The 7,752-nt window shown below is 30.3% G+C and overlaps 1 pseudogene; it reads left to right on the plus strand.

Moving 5' to 3' along the window:
- The first annotated feature begins 5,682 nt into the window (after nucleotides 1-5,682).
- Nucleotides 5,683-7,752, plus strand: part of LOC104850339 — a 21,020-nt pseudogene continuing 18,950 nt past the window's right edge.

Here is a 7,752-nt window from a genome sequence, read left to right on the forward strand (position 1 = left end):
TTTATTAAGAGGAGTGAGATACTGCAGAAGATAAAGTCAGAGAGATTCCAAAAATAAGAACTCAACATATGTTGTTGACCCTTAACCCCCTGCAGAGGTTTGCAAAGAACAAGAGGCCTCATGGAAGTGTCAGTGGCCCACATCTGACTAGTAGGAAGGAAACAGGAATATTGGCCTACCATAAGGAGCTAGATCTGTTAACCGTCTAAATTAGTTTAGTATTGGTTTCACCTCCAAAGCCTCTGGTAAGATAAACAATGCTTCAATACCTTGATGTTAGCTCTGTTGGATTTGTGGCAGACTTCTGACATATGGCAATGTGAGATAATACATAAATGTGGTTTGAAGATACTAACAGTAAAAATCTTTAGAGGTATCAGACAATAAATCCATTGCCCTTGCACTTAAACAATATCCCCAATAAGTTTCTATGGCATCTGTCTTTGGCATATTTCTGCCACTGTGATAAAATATTTTTAAAAACTGGAGAGAAATCACTTGAACATGTGGACTGTCGGTCACAGTCTGTTTGATATTAAGCAAATGTTTTATATGTTGATATATTTATTTATTTATTATGCAAAATCCCTTATCAAGTATGAAATACTGCTTATAAAAAGTAATTACAAATACGTGGTCATGAAATATTAGTTATAAGATGCAAATAAGGAGCAATTCAAATGATGAAATGTGTGATTAGTGAAATCATCCTTTATATGAGGATAGTTATCAAAAGATCAGGAGGCATTTATGGGGAACCCAATTGCTTGAGCAACAGAAATAAATTAAGCACTTACCTCCATCTACAATGCACTGTGCAGCAAAGTTGCAAGCTTCAAATTTTATTGGAATTCTAATAAAGGTGATTCCCTTATATTACTGTGATATATTTCTTGGTAGAATATTATGAATCCTAATCCACTGTTCATTCTTCATTTGGTTTATCACTGTATTTAATAAATTCTGATATTTATAATTTGGAACTGTATGGCTGTTACCTAAAGTTTATGCAGCTTGGATTCCTTGGACTGTGTCATGTTACTGGATTTTCTGCTTTTGATTTCTGAATAATCATCACCATTAGTTACTGCACTGTCTCATATATGTATGGTAATCCTTCCTTCAAAGATTACTCTTGTTATAAATGCTTTTACCTGGTTTGATAAGAAATAGCGACTGCTGCTGCTGCATGCTATCCAATGGAGGGCAGGATTGTAAAATCATTACAGTATATCCTCATTCACCTTATCTAATAGTTGTGGCAACACTCAAATTATGACTCTTCTGAAGTCAAAATGCCCATAAACATTAAATGTTTTGAATCAGTTCCAAACAAGGAGGCAACCTCAACAGCAAACCAAAGACAATCATAAGAAATAACTTTTAGAACTGCTTCAAAAATACCAAGAATGATGATGTTCATAGTGAGAGTGTATTTTACATTATATTGATGATAATATACTTTATACTGTAATTTTTTAAAAACCTAAACATTCTCTGTATTTTTGAATTTTAAATTTAAATATTTGTATAAAATGGAATACTACTCAGTCATAAAGAATGAGAAAGTAGATTCGTTTATAGGTAAATGGGTACATTTTGAGGATATGCTTCTCTGTATTTTTATCACAACTTATAAAGATATAGGATGTTCTACTATAGAACAAAACATACAGAATTTGAAAAAGTAAAACAGTACAATGTTAGCTTTAAAACATGCATGTTTATCAGAGTAAGTAATATAAAAAGGAAAGTTTGAATGTCAATAAAATTTTCAGAAAATAAGGGTCTTTATAAGCTAGAGAGATCTTGTATCTGAATGCAGATTAGAATAACAGTGGGGGGATGTGGGTTAAAATAAGTGATAAAGGCAATGTCTATCAAATCTAGTATAAACATGTGAAAATGTACAGACAGAAATACAATCCAAATTTCTATGTTGGGGTATGGACGAAAAGGAGCTTTTAAAAAAATGAACAAATTTCAACATAGGAAATATTTAAAAACACTAAGCAGAGATTAAATGAGGTGATAATTTGACCATGCTGTAAAAATACTAAAGATGAACAAACATTTGCTTAAATTCTATGAAGTTTATAACAATGATTTAAATGTAGTTGAATTTCAATTACACATAAGCAGAAAGTATTAGCCTCACATATTTATTTATTACATAATGTCTTCCTTTTCTCATTACTGAGACAAAATACCTAACACCACAAGTTAAAGGGGGAATGGTTTATTTCAGCTACCAGTTGGTAGAAGTTTCATTCATAGTTAGCTGGCTTCAAGACAAGGTGGTCGGCAGAGGGACTTCACAGAAGGGAAATGGTCCATGGCAAAGCAAGCAGGAGACAGTGAAACAGCAAGCAGCAGCAGCAGCAGCAATTTTGCTGTCACTCTCTCCCTTTATATTCCATTCAGGCTAGAAGCCTATTGATTTGTGCTACACACACCCGGGGCGGGGCTTCTATTATTACTCTCCAGAACTATGCTAATGACAATCAGTAGACTAATTTAGAAGCACACAGCCTTTATCCCAGTATAACATGCACTAGATCCTGCCATGAGACATTGGGGGGAACATCTAGATACAAGCCATAACACATAGATATTTTTGTTCCTAAGATTGCTCTTATTTTACCAGATTCAGATGTTTTATTTCTAGATTCCTATGTTAACTCTGTATTTTACTAATAATTTCTCTGTGTGGAAAGCACTATAATATAAAATAATAACTAGCATTTAAGACATCATTGTTGTGATACCATTTATTGGGCTCTCTAGACTCTGTTGATACTGCATATGAAATTTAAATGCTTTTATATGATGATGATTTTGTTTTTCTTATGAAATAATATAGAATATCAAAAGCATCTATGATCTTAATTTAAGGCAAAATATGGGAAATGGAGAAAAACATGAGTATGTTTGAAGATATGTTCTGGAAAACCAAGGAATAAGCTGAGTAGATATAAAGAAAAATTAAGTCTTACAACAGTCTCTCGAGGCAAGGAAAACTATGTGTTCATGTGAGGTTTGATACTATAGTGTATATAATATAGAGTTGATTTATTTGACTGATGGAATAAGAAAAATGGAGTTTGATATTCAATGAGAAAATGAGAAATAATCTCCTTGAATAAATCTGTGACTTTTTAATAATTATTTTTGCCTTTTCATAATTTATCATGCTATAAATACTGAGGAAAATTCAGTACTGAGGAAAATTATTAATGAAGCAATAATGGAGAAAATGAAAAAATTGTAATATTTTACATGACATAGCACTATTTATGTTTTTGATGAGTGTCTAGGAAAACTATAGCCCTCTTTAATGTGACAAAATTGTGAAATTAAACTTAATATAGTAATGGGTAAAAGCACATTAAAATGAGTTTTATATAAAATAAAGTTATTAATAGAGATGTAGAGAAATCTGTATAAGCAACTACTGCATACCTACTGAACTCCAAATCAAAATAATTCAAAAATACAAAAGTTATTATTAAGAATTGTATAGAGGGATTAAAGACAAAGAAAAACAATTGTATGGAGAGGTGTGGATTTAGCTCAGTGGTTCCAGTGCCTGCCTCTCAAGCAGTACGTCCCGAGTTTGATCCCTAGTACAAAAATAGCATATATAGAAATTGGCAGCAATTCTTCCATAAAATTTATCTAATGGATTAGTATCTTGCTATAGTTAGAAGAATTTGCTCATCATTTTATGATAGCGCTGAAGCAATCTTTCTAAATGACTGCCAATAGGTAGGATGACTGTTTGATGCTGTCAGATGTTCTCCAACAAATTTTATGTGTGAAGATAAATACGGTAGTGAATATTTGTCTTTCTTTTATTTAGGATGGCAACAGGTACAAAAGGCTTCGTATCTTTCACTCAGACATAGCAAATAAAGACTGCTTCCAAATTGTACATTTAAATTGTTATCGTCACAGGAGTTTTTAAAATATTGATTTAAAAAACGGGGCTAAGTAGTCATTATCACAGAAGATTTTCAAATATTGATTTAATGAATAGTAACAAATATTTTTACAAAAGGAATAAATAACCTTTTGGGTACTAGTACTATCAACATATTTACATTACATTTTAAGTAACTTCATGTCTCAAGTGTTTGCACTCAAATACACATGGATGGACATGTGTAAATATTGGCCGTAGGTGACATTTTTTTTCTCAAGGCAGATTTTTCATATTAATATAATTTCCAAAAAAAATTATAAAAAGTAAATCATCCTCTGAAAGAAGAAAACTCAGATATCGGAGATGCTCAGTTTATCACTATCAATATGTATAACCACATATTTTTACTTTATGTGACTCCCAGGAAGAAATGGAATGATGGAAGTACATTGTGTAGGAAATTGCTCATCTGTGGCACCCAGGAGGCAGAGACAGAAAGACGGTAGGAGCAAGACACAGAATACACCTTTCCAGGTCATATTCGCAGTGGCTTCCGCTACAATCCAGACAAACATCTCAAATAGCTCATTCTACTACGTACTCATCAACGGATTAATTCACTGATGGGTATAGCATCCCGCTGGTCCCTTCATCTTCCAAACATCCCAGCATTCCCCACATTAAATTTCTTAGGGATATTTAATATCTAAACAATAATGCTAGAAGAACTTGTAAAATATTACCCTTTAAAAAAGAAATATTTGAATGACTTCACCAATGAAGCCAGCTGGAATTTCTTTTTGGAAGACATTTATAGGAAAACTAATATTTAGTATTTTTTACAAAATATCAGACTGTAGATTTTCAGGTTTTCTTTTCTCAACTTTCACCATATATTTTATAGTACTTGGCATTATTTTTACCATATATTTTTATTTCTACATAAATTTGAGTACTACTATACAATGTAATAGTTGTTTGCTTCCACAACATTTAATCTACACTGACATAAACTATTTTTTATTTTCATCTTTGCATTTTATCATCTCATATCACTTTTTAAAAACTACTGCATATCAATGTTAATTATTTTAAAAATATATTTCATATGCACTTATATTCTTTTATTTTTGTTTAATCTCTTGCTTCTCTGCTCTAATTTAAATATTTCTGTTTATTAAAATTTTATTTTTATTGGTACACATTTTCAGCACATAATTATTGAATTTTTATGCAGAGCAGTACATGTAAAAACCATATATTTCTATTCATCATTTTTCAATTAATAGATTTGGGTTTTTTAATCCAATTTTCTGCTAAATTTACTGACTGAGTTTATAATTATAGGTATTTTACATTTAATGCTGGTAAAAATATTGAATTATTTTGTTTGTTTAATATATTTTAACTCAACATTTTTCTAATAAAAAAGTAGATCTTTTATATTATTTATCCATTACAGAAATTTGAGGGCTAGTCTCTTCCATAGTCTCATAATTCAGCAAAAGTATTGCTGAAGGAAATTGTTTGTGTAGTTCAGAACTTTCAACTTGCACTTTTTTCTCTGTAGATTTCTACAACTTTTCTACTGGGCTTGCTTTTTTATTTATCCTTAGAAAAAGTCTGTTTTTTATATTCTACCAGTTGTGAATGGCTTTAAATACATAATTTAATTGTTTTTCCATATTTTCTTGTAGTCATCAAGAGCATTAGCAATCAACAGATAAATGAAAAAGGAAATGTGGTATTTATACACAATGGAGAACTACACTATCATGGAAAATAAATTCGAAGCATTTGTGAGTAAGTGGATGCAACTTGAAAACATAATGGTAAGGGAAATAAGTCAGACATATAAGCTCAAATATTCCTTATATGAGAAATAGAAATATTGTATGTACGCACATATAAAAATAAGAAACAAAATAGAAGAGAGATGAATAGGAAGTAAAAAGTTCAAATACTTCCCCAAATTATATACTTTGTTGTTCCAAAAATATTCAATACATATACTAATTTGTTTTATTTATACTATAAGTTTCTTAGTATAAAAACTATCAAGTTTTTCACTGAAAAAATGTTTCGTTATTAATTTCTTTTTTGTAAAAATATTTTTGGTTTCTTTCTTGTATTCGAACTACTTTGAAGATAGCAATACACTGTATTAACTGTCATTATGAAATTTTGAGATGCAGGATATATCATGTACAGGTACAAATTCCCTACGATGAGTGCTACCACTGTGTATATCTAATATGTACCAATACATGTTTTGCTTCAAAATAAATAAGTAAATTTCAAAAAGAAAAGAGCATTGGCCAATTTTCCCTACAACATCCTAACATCCTATTGGAGGAAGTTGCAATCACTTTGATGACTATTGAAATAATTCACATATGTAACTTTATTTAGTTATTTATTTATTTTTAAGAAAAAATTAGTGGATGCATTTATGGACCTGCTAACTGACTATTGGTAGTTATTTATAAGACAGTGAAAAGAAACCTCAGACTCTGACAGCAAATGGGCATCCAATATACTCCGTTGGACACACACAACTTTAAATCAGTCTATATTATGTTTTGTGCTCTTGCTTAAGAATTTGTGAAAATGCATTTATATGCCTGGAGATTTATATTTATTTAAATATTAAAATAAGACATTGAGTCAATTTATTGTCTTTAGATTGGATTTTGAAAGAGGCAAATTTAAAAATTTACAGATTTTACACATTTTTATTTACACATTTGTCTATAGATACACTGATTTTTTTTAATTGAGTTTATTGGTACATTTTAGGTATACAGTACAGTTATTTTATATAATTTCATTTTAAAACTAGAAATGTCACTATAAGAATAACATTTTTGGGCTGAGGGTTTGACTCAGTGGTTCTGGCGTCTGTCTTATAAGCACAAGGGCCCGAATTCCATCCCTGGTAAAAAAAAAAAAAAAAAAAAGAATAACATTTTTATTAATCGCTATGTGACACTTAGATTTAGTCTGAAATTCAGCATTGTCCTAGGAAATATAAACTCTAATTTTCTCAATATAGGGATGTATGTAGTTCTGAAATGACTTCAAGTATATATGATTCATGAAAACACACTATGTTAAATTGGAATGCTCATTTTCTTCACATGAATATAATATTTTAATTTCATCTTAAGTGCATTTTACTTTTCTCTACAAATCTATTCAAGCAAGATAGTAGGCAAAATCTTTATTTTCTTTCTAATGAGACTATCTTAATATATATTATTTCCTTTCAGAACATTAGCTGAAATAATCAATAATTACAAGAGCTAAATTGAAATAATGCGTTTTCCAACTTATGTATTAGGCAACATTTTTCTTGGAAATCGATGATTATTTCAAAGAATACAATCCTCTTGCCAAAGATATAATTTGAAATATCGAAAAATTACTACTAAATCTTATGAGTTACATGAATCTCTAGATACATGAAGACTGTGCTAACACTTTTAGTGGAACTTAAAATTTAGGGCTTTGCAAGTTACCTAACTTTCTCCCCAAAAAATCACACTAAAAAAAAAATCAATGTTTTGTTTTGGTTTGTTTTTACAGTGCTTGAGATTAAATTCATATTTCCATAAATTGTTTTATAATTTTTTAGTTTTATTAAGTATTTATTTTTATTTTTTAAGCTTTCTAATGTTCCCTGAGGAAATATTTTTTCAAATGACAAAAGGATAATGATACAGATGAATATGGGTAAAAGACTAATTCAAAGTGTAAGGGCTGGTGATTTAATTCAGTGGTGCTGCCTCTCGCTTTGCAAGCACAAGGCCCAGAGTTTGACCCCC

Source organism: Fukomys damarensis, unplaced genomic scaffold, assembly GCF_012274545.1.
Source record: "Fukomys damarensis isolate Sample0158 unplaced genomic scaffold, DMR_v1.0_HiC HiC_scaffold_14, whole genome shotgun sequence".
Lineage (NCBI taxonomy): Eukaryota > Metazoa > Chordata > Mammalia > Rodentia > Bathyergidae > Fukomys > Fukomys damarensis.